This window comes from Lactuca sativa, chromosome 4 (assembly GCF_002870075.4).
Source record: "Lactuca sativa cultivar Salinas chromosome 4, Lsat_Salinas_v11, whole genome shotgun sequence".
Taxonomy (NCBI): domain Eukaryota; kingdom Viridiplantae; phylum Streptophyta; class Magnoliopsida; order Asterales; family Asteraceae; genus Lactuca; species Lactuca sativa.
Window position 1 is genome coordinate 194,050,920 of NC_056626.2, and position 18,913 is coordinate 194,069,832.

An 18,913-nucleotide genomic window follows, 5' to 3' on the forward strand; every position below is an offset into this window, starting at 1 on the left:
ACACTTGCGAATCTTGTTTACTTGAAAGATGACCAAGTTACCCTTCACTGGTACGTGTGAAAGGGGTGATGGTATTTTGGATCTCATACTCACTGATGTGTGTGGACCTTTCAGAACCGCCACAAGGAATGCTAATTGCTTCTATGTGACTTTTACTAATGATTATAGCAGATATGGCTATATCTACTTAATCAAGCATAAGTCGGAAACCTTTGAAAACTTCAAAGAGTTTAAGCAAGACGTGGAGAATCAATTGGGCAGTAAGATGAAGATGCTATGATCCAATCGAGGATGAGAGTATCTTAGTATCGAGTTCCATGACTATCTTAGGGAATGTCGAATTGTTTCACAATTGATGCCACCTAGGACACCGCAACTTAATGGTGTGGCTGACAGGCGTAATAGAACCTTGCTAGACATAGTTCATTCCATGATAAGTCGGGCTTCATTACCTATCTCAATATGGGGGTATGCCTTAGAGACTACCGCCCATATCCTTAATCTAGTCCCTACAAAAATGGTTTCCAAAACACCTCACGAGATGTGGATAGGGAAAGTAACCAAATTAGATCACATCAAAGTTTGGGGTTGCGAGGATTTTGTGAGAAAAGAAACTCACGACAAGATCGAACCTCGGTGTGAGCGATGTACTTTCATTGGATACTTGCAAAAAGTCCTTTGGATATCTCTTTCTACAAACCGAGTGGCAATGTTGTCTTCGTCGTGAAGAGAGGAGTCTTTCGTGAGAGACAACTCATATGCCAAGGGGATAGTGGGAGGCAAATTAACCTAGAAGAGCTTCAAGAGTCAAGCAGTGAAGGAACCTCAAACACTAGCACTCAACCCAAGGTGGAAACTCCAGTTTAGTCAATTGACAAGTCCGTACCTCTGAGGCGTTCCGGTAGAGTTAGAGTTCCACCTGAGTTTTATGGTTTCCATATTACTGCACAAGGTTATAAATTTATCATTGATATCACACTAGTAAATTTGGATGAACCTAACAATTACAAGGAAGCCATCACAGGCCCCGAATCTACTAAATGGAAAGAGGCTATGGACAGTGAAATTCAGTCCATGTATGACAATCAAGTTTGGAACATGGTTGACAATGTACCAGGCCGTAAGACGGTCGGGTGAAAATGGATCTTCAAGAAGAAGAATGACATGGATGGGAATGTACACAAATATAAGGCGTGATTGGTTGCGAAGGGCTTTACCCAAACTCTGGGAGTTGACTATGATGAGACCTTCTCACCAGTAGCGAAGATTAAATCTATAAGGGTTATGTTGGCCATTGTTGCATTTCATGACTATGAAATATGGAAAATCGATGACAAAACCACTTTACTTAATGGAAAGTTGGCTGAAGATGTTTACATGAGTCAGCCAGAGGATTTTTGTCAATGCAAAGTACCCTAGTATAGTGTGTAAGCTTGATAAATCCATTTATGGATTGAAACAAGCATCTCGCGGATGGAATCTTTGTTATTATGAGAAAGTCAAAGAGTTTAGATTTTTGAGAAGCAAGGATGAGTCATCTGTATATGTCAAAGCTAGTGGGAGTATAGTGAGCTTTCTAGTATTGTATGTAGATGACACACTACTCATAGGAAATGACATCCCAACCTTGTAAGAGTTTAAGTCCTGGCTTGGGAATTGTTTCTCTATGAAGGACCTCAGAGAAGCTACCTATATCCTAGGGATAAGGATATTGAGAAACAGGAGTAGAAGACTAATAGGACTAAGTCAAAGTACCTACTTGGACATGGTGTTAAAGCGTTTCAGCATCGAGAACTCCAAGAAAGGTAACCTACCTATCTTAAGCAATAACAAACTAAGTAAGTCTCAGAGTCCGAGTACAGAGGAAGAAATAGCATAAATGAGTCATATATCATATGCTTCCATAGTTGGTTCAATCATGTATTCTATGACTTGTACTCGCCATGATGTGGCATTTGCTTTGAGCATGGTCAGCAGATATCAAGCGAATCATGGTAAAGCTCATTGGATTATGGTTTAGAACATTCTCAAGTACCTGCGGAGGAATAAGGATTGGGTCCTTACCCTTGGTGGGAGTGATGACTTGAGAGTGATAGGGTATAGTGACGCCAACTTTCAAACCGGCAGAGATAATTTATGCTCTCAATCGGGTTGGATACCTACCCTGAATAAAGGAGCAGTGACATGGAAAAGTTCCAAGCAGGAGACTGTAGCTGATTCAACGTGTGAATCAGAGTACATATTAGCAAGCGAAGCAGCGAAGGAGGCAACATGGTTGAAAAACTTCATCGGAGACCTTGGAGTTATTCCTTTCATAAAGGAGCCTGTGGAAATTTTCTGTGATAAAGAAGGGGCGGTTGCCTTAACCAAGGAACCCCGAGATCATGGAAGATCCAGGAATCTCGACAGAAAGTACCACTTCATAAGACATCAAGTAGATGAAGGGCACCTCGTGGTGAAGAGGATATCGTCAGAGGACAACCCAGCAGACCCTTTTACAAAGGGACTGGCTTGGGTTAAGCACTAGCAGCATGCAAGGGGCATTTGGCTAAAGGGCTATATTAGTTTTAGTGATTAGATAAAAAGAAATTTGTAATAGCTAAATTGTAATTTACATTTCATGGTGAATAAAAGGAGTTTTATTTATAAGTAAAGTTACTATCTTGTGTCAATCTTTTACTATGGTTTCACTTTGCATGTTTTGACTTCTAGCATAATAATACGATTTATTTAAACTATCCACCGTCGATCATACTTTGAAAGTAGGTATGAAGGAAGATTGTCATGAGTTAGAAAGTAGATTTTTCTATGGAGTTAGGCATAGCAACAGGTTTGCTACACCATTCATGAGTACTTCTGAAATAAGTTTTGAGTATTAGACCAACCCGTGCTCACTTGAATCACTTCATGGAATTTATCTCGAGTGATCGTAAGACGATAATATCATATAAGTCTTCAAGCTAAGATATATGAGTTGTTAACTACATGTTGGTTGCGCATTGATGATACGAAAATGCATCAGTAACTTGATGTTATAAAATGTATCGATGTGCATGATTTAATGAGTAGTTCGCACAAGCATATAATGTCGAATTTTATCTGTTCCCTTTTATCCTAAGAGGATTAAAAGCGATATCTTGGGCCCCTCGATGATTCTGTTTTGACTTATATGTCGGGCCCGGTCAGAACTAAATTGATGTGTTCAGTTATGTTCTATGCCAGACAAATCGAAAATCAGGAAAAAACTGTTGGACAATAAGTACGACTTTGTTCCATGTATTAGACTAGCTGATATCTTGAGAACAGAGGATTTTATGATCCCTTATCTAAAGGATGTGACACTAACTGGGTCACTAACTGGGTCAGAGTTGACAGCGACTTTCGAAAGCTTACGATTGCTAATCCGAATCCTGCACAATGGCAGTTATAGTTACTAGACTTATCCAAGTGGGAGACAGTTGGATTTGGTGTCTAAGCCCATAACTATAACTAGGATGTACTTGACCCGATTGTAGCATAGTCCATTTTGGGTTGCCTTCACCAGTGCAACTTGATAGGATGGATTTTGAGAAAAAGGTTGTTTATGGTTTATTAATATTTTACAAGTATAATATATTAATATGAAATCATATTATTTAATTAGTGTTGATCAAGAATTAATTTTGTGATCATAAGAGACTAATTAAATATAGGGGGATTGATTATGTAAATTAATCATTCTTGTAGTGTGGGCCAATGATCCATGATCATGTAGGTGGGCTATACTAATACATGGATAGTCCATGGAGGCTAAACCCATGGAGCATGAGAATGTGGAAAGTCATGGGTAATTAGGTTCTGCAAAGTGTAACCCTAGCATGTGCAACGCTATAAATGGAACTCCCCTAGAGCCAAAATTGGCTACACCATCTCTTGGGGACAACCAACTTATTCTCTCAAGCGTCCTTTTGCATTTTGGTGTTTTTGAACCAATAGAGGCATCACACTTGAGGTGCTAAAGCATACAAAGGTCAAGAACTCTACCCTAATTAAGAGGTAAGCATCCAAACTAAAGTTTTATAATATATAGCTTCAATTGTATGCTAGATAGGGAGAATGCTTTGGTAAAACAAAATGCATGTATAATTAGAGAAAACATATATCCAAAGCATTTAGGGTTGCATGTGCAATATAGAAGTGTTATAGTGCTCAAAACCCAACAATAACAAGAAGTCTGATCATTCCAGGATCCTCCGAGAATCTGCATATGAATGGTGTTTGACTTGGCATTCTGAGTCTTTTTCTTAGTTGAAATGATTCTCTGTTGAGAATAAGTCTTTCGCTGACTAATTCTGCACATGTGTCAATAAGAAATAAGATTATAACCGTTATAGGTGTTAGTATATAATAACGATAATAATTAGGATCTTGAGATGTGTATAAGGATCCTTTGGCTTTGAGGATCCTGAATGTGATTCTGGGATCCTGGACCTAACAATTGCCCCTAAATTATTCCTTCTAAATATTGAGGTTAGTTATCCAATATTTAAAGGTATAATTTAAAACAAAATAAAAAATAGATACGAGTTGGAAGTTTAACGGATAGGGTAATTTAAATTTCAACGGTTAGATTTCTAGCCATTGGAATAGGTCAAATCACCCTTTTACCTCTCCATGATTCCTGTATTAATATAACGCTCAGTTCTTAAGTTTTACATTACTTTTTTAGCTCTTATTTATGACGTTCATCGAATACCATTCGAATGTACTTTTCTTGTTTCCTTTTCATTTCATCCCTATCCAGTTCTGATCATGGGAAACATAGCAACTTGATGTTGTGCAAGCATCATTGCTATACCCGATGTTGATTTCATGGAACAGAAGATCTTGTCTTATGATGAAACTTGTACCTTTACCGACAATGACATTGAGATGTTGAATTTGTCCATAACTTTTCATGTCGGTACCATTTTTGGGATTTCGATGCTAGTATTCAGTCTGATTTTGTTTCTTCCACTTGGGTTTGTCTTCCCGAGTATCCTTTCACCCTAGGACTCTCTTACACCATCTGTGGAATTATTTTTGAATTTTTCTACATCACAAAAATCTCGTAAATTCAAGTCAAGCCAACGATTTGGAGGTTCCTCTTTTGGATTGATCATTTGAATCGTTCCAGGGATCTTTCTGTTGGAATAAATGAGCTAGCATATATTTATGATCTTACGACTTTTCGGAACTCCCGTTTCCTATTAAAGGTCAAAACTAAAAGACGTCCCCTTGTTTTGCAGTCCAAGCATAATGATGGCGCTTGGAAAGGAAAATACTTTTTTGTGAAAAGCGACTCCATTCTTGGTGGAAATCTCTTACCTCAGTCTTGGGTTAAGAAGGGTATGTTTTCATATTTTTATATTGAGGATCCTGACATTCACATTTCTTATGTTGTTTGATTTTTTGCAACTTTCAAGTTTAAGGAGATAGTTCCCCCCATTGGAGATACAAAAAACAAGATCAAAATCCTTTTCAGTTTGTCTGAATCAGAGAGGTCATTCAAACGCAGCTAATTCAATTATCAAGAAGGTTCGTCCACTACTGTTTCCATGTCGAAAGGTAAGGATCCTAACTTCTTCTTCTTTTTCGTACGGAGGATCCTTACTTCTTATGCTCTTTGTTATTATGCTTAGGATCCAAGAGTACCCTTTCAGGTGCCCACTTCACCCTTTTTGACTTGGATACGACAATGTCCAATGGTTAACTGGTGGTGAAGAAATAGAAGACCTTTCCCTCCATTCCTATCATTAGAGCCCCCGTAGATTTGATCGTGAAAACTCTAGGATCCAAGAAGAGAAGGAATATAAGCTCCACTGAGTTGAGTTTCGAGAACCTTGGGGCGGAAGATGCACTCCGGAAGTTGGTTTCATTCTCTCAGGCTGTAAGAACAAATATCCTGCTTCCCTTTACATTTTTACTCTTTTTTATTTCTTATGTCTTTCTTGTTTCAAGTCTTCGACCACGTCTCTGTTGAGTTGAGGATCCGGGCTGAAAGAGCAGAACAAGCCCTCAATATGGATAGAAACTAATCAGGACCTCCTGAAAAAGGGTGGAACTTTTGAGCAACTAGAAGGACGAGAAGAAAGAGGAGCACGTTGAGGAGATGGAGGAGGTGTAGCATTGTCGTGGCCGTCTGGGAAGCTAAGATCAAACTAGTTAAAGAAGTGGAGAACGTAGGATCATGGAACCTGTCAGGGTGGCATGCCACTCTTCCCCAACTAACTAGTGGACCTGTGAATATCAGTCAGGATCCTGAAAGGCAGCAGCCGAAGGCGGGCGAGGAGGAGAAGACCCTAGGTAATGATGATCAGTCTATGGTCTAGGCCTACAAATAATTAGATTAAATAGTTTTTGGTTTTAAGGGGTGTAATACAATTTAATATTTTGTGGGGCATGTAACCCTTATAATCCATGGTTATGCTTGATTTTATATATCTCTCTTTATTTGTATGATTGTCTTGAGATTGTAGCTGTAGGATTTCTGCGGATCGGGATCCTAAAGATTTCGGGATTTGTAAGAACTATCAGTGTAACACCCCCCTCTGGCACGTATCACAATATTGTCCGCTTTGGGCCACTCGGCACGAGGACTTCCCAGGGGGTCACCCATCCTGGTACTACTCCCGCCCGAGCACGCTTAACTGCAGAGTTCTTATGGGATCTGCTGCAAAGTGGGTTAGATCTGATCCCACATCGGCTGGGAAGGAGAACGAAACATTTCCTTATAAAAGGGTGTGGATACCTTCCATGTCACAACGCGTTTTAAAGCCGTGAGGGCAGCAGATCCCATAAGAACTCTGCAGTTAAGCGTGCTCAGGCGGGAGTAGTACCAGGATGGGTGACCCCCTGGGAAGTCCTCGTGCCGAGTGGCCCAAAGCGGACAATATTGTGATACGTGCCAGAGGGGGATGTTACAATCAGGATCTGAATAACCTGAAAATAGTTAGTAGCCCATTTAGGATCTCAAAATAGTTGAGATCCACTTAGGATGATAGATCTTCAATCATCGCACAAGAAAGACAACTTTGAGGAATAAGGTGGGATAGAACCTGATTATCTTTAGGCTTCATAACCTATAGCATTCACTTTCTTATGACTTAGGCGAATTGTAAATTTATGATTCTCTTAGTTCCATAGGATCCTGAAGTTCATATATGGAACGATCCTTGCTTTAAGAGTTCATCAAGGAGGGTCCTTGATTGTCTTCAACTTAGTAAACTTTAGGGAGGATCCCACCTTAGTAATCAATTTGAAATAACTCCAACTTGGAAAATAACTTAGAGAACTTTTGTTTTTCAATATGATAGTGCTACAAGTCTTGCATATTTTCTGGGGAGTATCCCAACTTGAGATAACATGTCAATGTTATAAACCTTAGGAATCATCTGGAGAAGATACCAACATGAGATAACATGTCAATATTATGAACATTGTGTATTTTCTGGGGAAGATCCCAACTTGAGATAACATGTCAATGTTATAAACCTTAGGAATCATCTGGGGCAGATCCCAACTTGAGATAACATGTCAATGTTATGAACCTTGTGTATTTTCTGGAGAAGATCCCAACTTGAGATAACATGCCAATGCTATAAAACTTAGGAATCATCTGGGGAAGATACCATCTTGAGGTAACATGTGAATGTTCTAAACCTTAGATTTTAACTTTAGGATCTTAACTTATGTTCAGAAATAAGAGGGTTGCCAAGTCACTGCAACATGAAATGATCCCCTTATTCACATCCCATAGTTAGATAACATGCGTCCAAGCGAGGTGCAGAAACCTTAACTTGTATGAAGGAGAAAATTAACTCTTTAAACCTTATAGGGGATTAATTACCCTTATTCATAGGAGAGATGATTGGTCTCTATTTTTAGTTGCGTTAAGGATTATAAAACGTTGTAGCTATGAGGATCTTAAATGCTAGGGTTCTCAAACGTCAAGATCCTTGTATGTCAGGATCCTTGGATCTTCATGTGTCAAGGTCCATATGTTAGGAATATTGAGTCCCCGCGCACAGCAAATATAAGCTAGGGTTGGGTGTTAGTCTAGCTAACGCCCCTTCGATGCTTAAGTTAGTAATGGTATCTGAAGAAATTAAATAACAATAAAAATAAAAGGTAAAAGGTGAAGAGTATGTGTACCTTGAATGTGTTGGAAAATGAGTAATCTTATTTACATAAATCAAGCTTTAAGATGTATAGCATTCTAGAATCTTGGAAATTCATCTCCATCAATGGTAGCTAGCCAATATGCCTCTTTTCATGCTTTAGCATCTATGAGATACGGTCCTTCACATTTAGGTTCCAGTTTACCTACTAGGATCCTTTGTGTTTTGGAATGTTTTTCTTAGTACCAAGTCTCCTATCTAGAATATACTAACTTTTATATGTTTATTATATGCCTTGGTGATTCTCTGTTGATGAGCAGCGATGTAGATCTTGGCAAGATCCTTGAGTTCATCAATAGTATCAAGATCCTAGGCCAAGATCCTGTCGTTGTTTTCTTGACTTTGAAGTAGGTAGCTTGCTGTTAGGATCACCACTTCAGTGGGGTTCATTGCTTCTGCACCAAACACTAATGAGTATGGATTTTGGCTGGTGTTAACTTTGGAAGTGGTCCTATCTGCCCATAGTACGAAAGGAAGTTCTTCTGCCCGTTTTCCTTTCTTTTCGTCTAAGGGTAAATTACACGGATGGTCCCTATGGTTTATGGTAATCTACATTGATGGTCCCTAAGAACTTTTTTTAACTAGGACGGTCCTTATTATTTGATTTTGTTTCAAGTTTAGTCCTTACCACATTAGAAATGACATTTATACCCTTATTGATTTCGTTTTTAATTATTTTATTGTTAATTAACAACTTATAGTATTCAAAACTAGAAATGGCCCCCACCCCCTTCACCTCATCCCATCAGATTTATCATGTCTTTCCCTCTCTCATTTTGGTCGAAGATCCTCCAGGGAACGAACTTCTTCTTCCATGAAACCCACCTTCTTCTCACCTTCATCTCCAATAATGATTTAACCGAAGAAATGCATATGGTCCCTCCTCTATTGAAATTGTCATATGCTCTCTCTCTCTATCTCTCCTCTCTCTCACATGTATGTTGAACCTCCACCAGAAACGAAAACCATCATCAATGACCCTGCTCAAACTGATTAAACTGAAATCTCAAAACCAAAATCTGAAGAAATACAAATCACAAAACACAACAAATCTGATGAAACATGAATCAAAACCTAATCAATGAATCAGGTGTTCTAGAATTCTAACCTGATGCCATAATATCCATAAAATTGCATAGAAACGTGATTTTGGGGTTGATTACTTAGGGTTATTGAGAAACAAGCTTTTATATTAGTTCCAAACCACAGTAATCCTAAATGTAATTAGATACACAAGATGTTCGCCCATTTTTTGTCACAATCAACCTTTAAACATAAATAATTTTTTGCATCTAATTTATTTGTAGATAAGAGGAAAAAATGAGAGGAGTGGAGAGAAGTCGGAGAACCCCGATGCAGCGAGGCTCCATGGACTTTTATTTCAATTAGTCTTCTATGCCGTAACCGATGCTGACGACGTTCTGACCATGAACCCTAACTGCCTCCCGTTCTAACCACAAACCCTAATCATAATCAATAAATGTAGATCCGACAGGGTAGTGATATAGAGAGAGGTTTCCAAACAGGAATCTCAAGCGGAGAGGAGAGAAGAGGAGATGAAAGGGAAGAAATCTCACCTGGTTGTTGCTGGATTAGCGTCTCTCACCGGAGGAGTGGTCTTCAGAAAAATGGGTGAGAAGTAACTGAGCAAAAAAGAGAATCAGATGAGGGTGAATGGGGATAACATGAGGAGCAAGGTTTTTTTTTCTTTTTTGATTTAAAAATGCTAAAAAATAGTAGAAAATTAAAAAAAATAAATGCATAAGGATATAATAGTCTTTTTACGTCATCCAACGACCAAGGACGTAACAAAACCAAAACATAAGGACCGTCCAAGCTAAAAAAAAGTTCTTAAGGACCATCCATGCAGATTACCCTAAATTACAGGGACCATATGTGTAATTTACCCTTCGTATAACCTTTTCTTCAAGTTATTGACTATGATTTTTTTGCTAGATTATGCTTAAGTGTTGGCTTGAGGGTGAACAAGAGTAGAAATTATCATTTTGATTCCCCAAGTCGTGCAAAAGTCTCTTGTCCTTTTGCTTATGAATTGGGATCCGTTGTCGCATATGATTTTGGCAGGGATCCTGAACCTAGTCAAGATATTGCATTTAATAAATGAGACTGCCTCTTTGTCTCTTACATGAACAAAATATTTGGCTTCTATCCACTTTGTGAAGTAGTCCGTCATTACTAGCATGAAGACTTTTCCTCTATGAGCTACCAAAAATTTCCCTACTATATCAATCGCCCATTTCATGAATGTCTAAGGGGAGATGATAGGGTGTAGAAGTTCTGTTGGTTGATGTAGGATGTTGCTATGCTTTTTGACAAGCATCACATTTTTTAGCGTGTATGAAAGAATCTTTCTTCATGGTTGGCTAGTAGTATCATGTTCTCAACACTTTGGAGCATAAGGATCTACCCCCAGTGTGATTGCTGCAATCTTCTTCATGTATATCCTTTAGAACTTCTACAGCTTCATGATCTTCTAAGCATCTAAGGTATCGACCTACCATAGATTTTTTTATATAATATACTTTGGATTACTAGAAACCTTGAGACCCTTATCTGTTTTTTTTTCCTCTTTTGGGATCGTGTCATTCTGGAGGTATTCCTTAATAGGTTGGATCCAAGATCTTCAGGTTGGTTAAGGATCCTTGATGTTAGGATCCTGGTAAGGAAGTTGAAAATTAGGGTCTTCTATTGTAGCGATGTTGGTAGTTTCATTGTGATCATTGGGATCCTTTAGTCTTTTGGCATGAACCTCGATTGCTGGTATCAACATATGGATTATCGGGATCTTGGTTTCTGGCGGGATCCTAAGAGAAGATCCTAGATTGGCTAAAGCATCTGCTTCGAATTCTGAGGCTAAATTTTTGATGATCTTCAAATATAGTGCTTGTCTTTCTTATTTTACTGCATAGGATCCATTAAAATGGTTAGTCAATAATAAAGAATCGATGAATACCTGAAGATCCATGCTTTGAAGATCCTTGGCTAACTACAATCCCATGATTAGTGCCTCGTATTCCGATAGGTCATTTTTTAATGACCTCTCATCGTATGATGCAATGCTTAGACTCAGGTCTTTTAGATTTGAATTCTAGAATGGAATATACCTTCTTTCAGGTTCGAATGTGATATAATCACATTCTAGCATATAGCACTTCTAGCTACAATCTTCTTACTTTAACAAGGATTACAATACTTCTATGGATTGCTTTCATTATCTTTCAATTCAATCTTTTGGCTTAATTCAGATGCTACATTGATCTTGGTTCTCTGAACCATGTAACACACTCATCTTAGTCGGACTCGAAATGATATAACCACTAAGGTCAGAATAACAGTCATCGTCTCAGTTATTATCGAAATGATGGTAACGACATAGATGAATAAAACATAATTAACTACTAGCACCTTGGTAACCTTGTAACTTTCCCCAATCCAATTGTGAGTCCTTTCAGGTAGTATAGGCCTCTACTACCTTTCACAAATACAATTTTAACACATACAAATATATCCAAACAATCAAAAAAAAATTTCCTAAACTCTACGAGCACTCCTTCCATGCGTATCTTCAATCATCAATTCTTCTTTAACTTGGTTGGCGGTGGAAACTCCATATGATGGGACAACTTCACGAATTACGCCAATCATTTTATCATCCCACCAATCTAAGGTGTACTTCGGACGTACCGTACTCCTCTAGACATACTGTTATTTTAACAGACGTATTCTAAAGGTAAGATACCAATCTTTCGATATCTTCTAATATGTATCATTTAATATCTTAATCCTTCTCATTTCCTCCATTTTCTCAATCTGCTACGAGTCCTTATCATGTCGTTCCATACACCATAATAGTTGTTCAAGATGAGAAATTTAAGATAGAGAAGGTTTAGATGGGTAATCCTCCTTATTACTCCGAAAACTTACATGCTAGTTCTAATATTGTAGTTAAACGTTTAGAAATCTGAACACATAAATTTTCTAGATACGGTCGGTAACAGACCATAGATCCGATCAAATAATGGCATCATAAAGCATCATAAATCAGTTAGCATATAAAATCAATTTAGGCATCTTCCCTAAGCAAGCTAGTGCTTATGTCTATTCAGGTGTACTACCTAAAATACATTAGACACACTCCTCACGATCATCGTTTAGCATTCTAAGTTTAAGTCTAAAAATAAATCCTTATTCCTAGTTCGCTTAAACTAATGCTCTGATACCAACTGTGACATCCCCAAATTCGCAGTCATTTTAAAAATTTTATTTATGCTTATTTGAAAATCAGAGTATTCATAATATTGTGGAATTTTCTTCAGAAAACATGATAAATATTTTATCAAAGCATTTCTGAAGAAATGTATTTTGTTTATATTAAAACTTTGGGATGTAATCGTTAACACAGAAACATAAGCATAAATAGACCTTACGTTCATTTACACTAGTGATCTACATCTCCTTTAATCTCTCATTGTAAAGTGTCCTTGTATGGATACATGTGATACAAATAAATTGAGTGGGTTAGGTTGCTAAGGATTGTCCTAAGGAATAGGCACGAAGTCTCTCGCTGCCATGGTTTATTCAACAGACACTAAGTCCATAGTTGTCGATGTTATTTATTAGGCACTAAGTCCATAGGTGACAATGTTCATCTACAGGGCACTAAATCCATAGTTTCCAACGTTTATTTGTAAGGCACTAAGTCAATAGCTTCCAGGGTTTACCTTTTAGGCACTAAGTCCATAGCTTCCAGGGTTTATCTATTTGACACTAAGTCTATATATGCCAGGGTTTATCTATTTGGCACTAAGTGTAACACTCGTGTTTCTAGCCTAGGCATTTATATTGAGGGGGTAGTCTAGGTTAACCTTTGTAACTCATTTTGAAGAAAGGAAAAGGAATTATGTGAATATTATGTGAATTATGTGTTTTATGCTTAATTATTACCGTTTAATTAATTAAGAATAAAAATAAGCGTCAAAATTAAAGTGTGAGATAAGCCCAATATCTTTACATAAAGTTGTAGTGGTCGAAGCAAGGATTTCAGGGATATAAAGAATACCAAAATTCGAGTTATACCGAAGAAGTTATGACCTGTCGAAGTTTCGCGACAAAACCGACACGGTGCTGAATGTCGTAAAAACTGAGGTTTTGATAAGCTACTTTTTAGCCTTAGTAATCTAACTGAAAGTCGTAGTATTCGTTAAACCGAGAAGTTCGATAAAAAGAATGCCCAAAATCTGACTTCGTATGAAGAAGTTATGATTTTTCGAAGTTTCAACTTAGCAGTAGACAGCTAAAAACTCGAATTTTAGATCGAGCGATTTTTAGCTGACACAACCTAAACGAGAATTGAAGGTCTCATCATTATAGCACAACGGTAAAAAGTCTGACGAAAACGGACGTCGGATGAAGAAGTTATGAAATTTTAATGGATTTCCTGTCCCGGTCTGTTAAAAATAATAATATTAAAATAAAAGTCAAAAGTAGACGACAAAGTCTAAACAAAAGTTGTAGAACATAATTTAACTACGCGTGCATATAAAGAACGTCGAAAACGGAGCCCGTATGCGAAAGTTATGGATTTTAGAAGATTAGGGCTCATTTTCCAAGGAATCTCGCATGGATAAGCCTTATCCGGAAGAGCCACGTCACCTCGCATGAACAGTAGCCGCGTGTCACACACCTGTCGCCTTCTGATTCATCCGAGCAGCGGCCCAATCCCCGTCCGACGTGTTGCTGTCTCCGTGTCCTTCCAAGCCTCGCTGGCCCCTCGCATGCGAAGCCACCCGGAGCCTCTTGCTGTTGCCACGCGCCTCGCTCCTACTGCTGCCACCGAGCTGCTTCCCTGCTGACTCACTTCCTTCTCGGCCGACCTTCGGACCCTATAAAAGGGAGGGTGCGAGACCTCCCAGGGGTATTGTGAAAACTTGTCATTTTTAGCCCCTTTCTCCATATTTCTTTCATATCATCATCCCCCGAAGCCCCGATATCGATTATAAGCCCCGGAATACTCCACGAAGTGCCCGAGAAGCCGGAAAATTTATCTTTTCAGTTTCGAAACCCGACTTTTGCAGAGTCCGGTTTCTCAATAAAACTCTCGGTTTTATTAGAAACGATCGTTTTAGGAAACGAATTGCTGTCAGATTATCATCAAATCAAGTGAGTGGATAGTCACTTTCATTTTACACATAGATATGAAGTATTTAGCTTATAATACGTGCTATGTGTAAATATATTAGTTGTTTATTTGAGGTGACTGTTGAGTTGATATTTTATACAAGTTTTAAACTGTATAAGTATTTTTATCTACAAATATGTTGGGTAGAACATGGGTAGATAGTGATGTGTGATAAAATAAAATTGATGAGAGGCCTCGATGTGTTTTGAGATCCAGTCATCTAGCGGAGTTTGGATGACAACCATGGACTTTCTAGACAGTCCAGTGGGAAACATTAGCAGGTCCGCAACATGTAGGTGTTAATGAACTAAGAGTGTTCATTCGTTGTACTCCATCCCCCTCATGGTTGCCTTTAGGACATGTATGGTTGAGGAAACCCCTTAGCAGTAGTGTCCATCTCGATGATATTCTTTAAGCTTGGTCCCTTGTGATAAGTGTTTAGGGACGTAAAGTGAGGATAACGGGAACGGGTAATCAGGGTTATTGTTGATTGATGAACTTAGTAAGTTTATTATTATTGTGGGTTGAAAACCTTATATGCTCACCAGGCTCCCAAGCCTTACCCACTCAGCTTTTTATGTTACAGGTAGTGGACCCCGAGCATAGTCGGAGGACAACGAGAGATTTTCGGATTATAGGCCAGTAGTTGTAAATAACTGTTGAAAGGCTTATAATGTCTTGTTTATGCTTTTGATCTGTACCGGAACATGACATCCCGAGGTTTTGATATATATGGAAAATATATACCTTCTTAATGAAGGGTTTTGATAAACTTTTATCTAATGTTGCTTGGGGACCAATTCCGCAACATCTTTTAAAAAGATTTCTCTGATTTTATTTTAAAAAGCATAAATTAAATCGGTCTTTTCTGGCCGAGAAATTAGGGGATGTCACACTAACTCCATAGTTGTCAGGGTTTATCTATTTGGCACTAAGTCCATAGTTGTCAATGTTCATCTATATCATCTTTCATCTCTCATCATTCATCTCATCTTTCATCTCTCATCTCATCTTTCATCTACCCATCTTTACCCATCATAATTATAGGCAGTGTTCTAAAAGGCGCGCCATGGCGCGCCATGGCATGAGGCGCGGCGTCGCCGTTACGAAAAGCTTCATAACGTTGCTGTTAGGTGTGGCGCGTGGCAAGCCGTGATATGGCGTGCCATGGCGCGTTATGGCGTGTTATGGCGCGTGTTTTTTCGTTTGAGACACATTTTTTTGCTCGTTTTTTATACCTTTTTTAATTGGACATACAAGTATTGTGTTTTTATTCACTTTCTGTTATTAGTTGTTGATATAACACTTCTAAAAACTAGGTATATTTGATATAAATTTATATTTATGCGGTAATATAATTATAAATTAATACAAAATCGCCGCCTTACATCACGCCTTGAAAAACGCCATGGCTCGCCATAACTCGTTAAGCTTGAGGCTTGGCCTTGCCGCCACGCCACGCCTCACGCCTTTTAGAACCTTGATTATAGGTACAAAATACGTATACAGTTTAAATCAAATAAAACATGTATATTTGGTTCATCCATCATAAATATCAAGAACACGGATAATATGCACACATAGCACATAATTTATATTAAATACTTCATATCTATGTGTAAGATGAAAGTAACTATGCACTCACTTTTTAAAGTTATGACTCAAAATTCGGACAACGCTTCACTTCTAACAATCGTTTTTTGCTTCGACGAAACCTATCATTATTATTGCTAAGTTTTAGTCTAATATTTATTGCGACTTAATTAACTCAAGGTCTATGAGCGATATTATTCTATAGGAGACTAATGCTGGAGGATCTTGGGATCCTGGAGTAGTGACTGGAGGAGTGTTTTTCTTCGACACATTAGGAGTCTTTTTGGGACCTCCAGTTGGAGGGGGTAGAAGGTTTTTGGAGGAAATGGGAGAAATTGAGGAAAAAGACAGGGTCGATTACGTAAACATGATTTTCCAAAACGTTTTGAACACCATATACCCCACGGTGGGCGCCAAATTATTTTGGTGAAAAAATAATACATAAAACTTAACCAAATTATATGAGAGGTTGTGATGTTCACGGTAAAGCAAATACAAGATGATGATCAATGCGACACAAGTGGTTTACAACGAAAGCCCTTGATCCTTACTAGGATCTCCAGCATAAAACCTTAGGAGGTGATCATGATCACCTGCCTTGATGATTTTATAAATTGAAAATGTTTATTAAAGAGATGAATGTGTAAATGTAAGTACAAGTATCGTAGATGAACTAATCGTGTGTGTAGTGTGATGAAACTTAACCAATATATATGAACGTTGTTTGACTTGGTACTTCGGGTCTTCTACCTGGTTGAAACGATTCTTTGTTGAAATAAGTCTTTCATTGACTACTTATACACACGTGTCAATAAGAAATAAGATTATAACTGTTATAAGTGTTAGTAAATAATAACGATAGTAATTAGGATCTTGAGATGTGTTTAAGGATTTTAAAGCTTTGAGGATCCTGAATGTGATTCTGGATCTTGGCCCTAACAACCAAGTATGGAAGAAAATGTTATTATATAAGCAAAACATTTAGCATTGTACTTATTTAACATTATAATCATTAATAAAATATGAAAAGATATTGGAGTTCTCATCAATATGATGCTTGGAATTATGAAATGAGAGTTTCAAATCAATATTAAACGTACAATTATGTCTCTATTATTATAAATATATAGATTTTCACATGAAAAAACAGGAAGTTGATTCAATTACTTTGTCTTGTAATTCAAGTTTTAAAATATGTGTTAATAACATAAAGGGCCGTCAATACATATTTGGGGTGCGAAACAAAATAAAAGTTATGATTATTTAGTTTAAGATGACCAAGTTCCATAAAACCTATTATTGTTTGACTTTTTCTATTTAACCAGCCGAAATTATGATCGAGACTATGTTCAAAATAAAATAAATAACTTGATAATAAATTTTAAAAAGCTATTTTTTTCCTAGTGAAAGTTTTTTTTAACTAAAATTTAAATTATATAATTAAATCATAAAAAACATAATGTTGAAATTTTTAAATTGGGTAAATTTCAGATTATAGAATTTTTTTTTTTAGAATTTAAAGTTCTGCTTAATTTTTTTATTATAATAAAAACAAAATTCCAATGATGAAAATAAGAAAATTTTCTTACGTTGATTTAAAGTTGGTTATATGAAAGTGTGACCTTAAAAACTAATATGTTCATTAAGCTTAAGCTTGCTTTATTTATTTATTGTTATAAATTTTATAAAATACTTTAATTATAATTGTATGAGAAAAAATTTATAAACACTTGACTGATTTGTGTAAAAAAAGATATTAACCTCTTGTGATGTAATGACTTAGCAAATATGTTAAAAATATGGTGGATAATTTATTGATCCATGTTTAAATTCACATTATTTAGCCCTTGTGACCATGAAGTATCGCATGCATCGACTCCAAGGCATAAGGCACAACATCATGTTGACAACGAATGATTACTCTGTAAGCAAATTGGTCTAAAAACCGGGAAGTTTCATTTTAAAAAAAAAAAAAATATCACATATCCACACATCTATCAAAAATACACACGCTTAGTGGACTAAGACAAAGTTACAAAAATATTAAATAAAATAATTATTATGTAAATAACCATGTAAGAAAACTAATACATGACGTAACGTCGAAAATATATTAACTTTTGATAAAGTTGAAAGTGTGTCGTAGAATAGTGGTTGAAGTTGTTGACCAAATCAATATGCTCATTAATGACTAGAAACCCTTTTAAACATAATTTATAAAGGCTAATGTAGATTAAAGTAACAATTTCGTTTATTGGGAGAATTTCCATGTTTTTTTTGTCTCTATTACTTTATTTTGTAAGGTTTCAAAAGGGTAATGGTGTGATACTAAAAAACATCCATCCCATTTTTAAAAACCTGCAACACTCACACACATATACACATTTCAATGGAGGGTCTATTTAAAATCATTAATTTTCAAACCTCATATTGTTATCGTTTAGTCTTTATAAATAAAACCATACAATGATGGACAATAAGTATTTAACTTATATTATTGTACTAGTAATTGAGTCCCGTTTACCGTAAGTTTTCATGTTTTTGTTGCGTGTGTATATATATATATATATATATATATATATATATATATATATATATATATATATATATATATATATATATATATATATATATATATATATATATATATATATATATATATATATATATGTTCAAATGTTTTCACTATCTATTGTGTGCCCGTATGATTGATTCTGGACCAATCATTTTAGTTATTTTAAGAAAGTAATTAATGCATATTAAATGCTGAAGATGTAATTAATACCTATTATATATTCAACATGTAGTATACATTAATTACTTTCTTAAAATAACTAAAATGATTGGTCCAGAATCAATTATACGGGCACACAATAGATAGTGAAAACAAAATAACCTAACCTTATATATATATATATATATA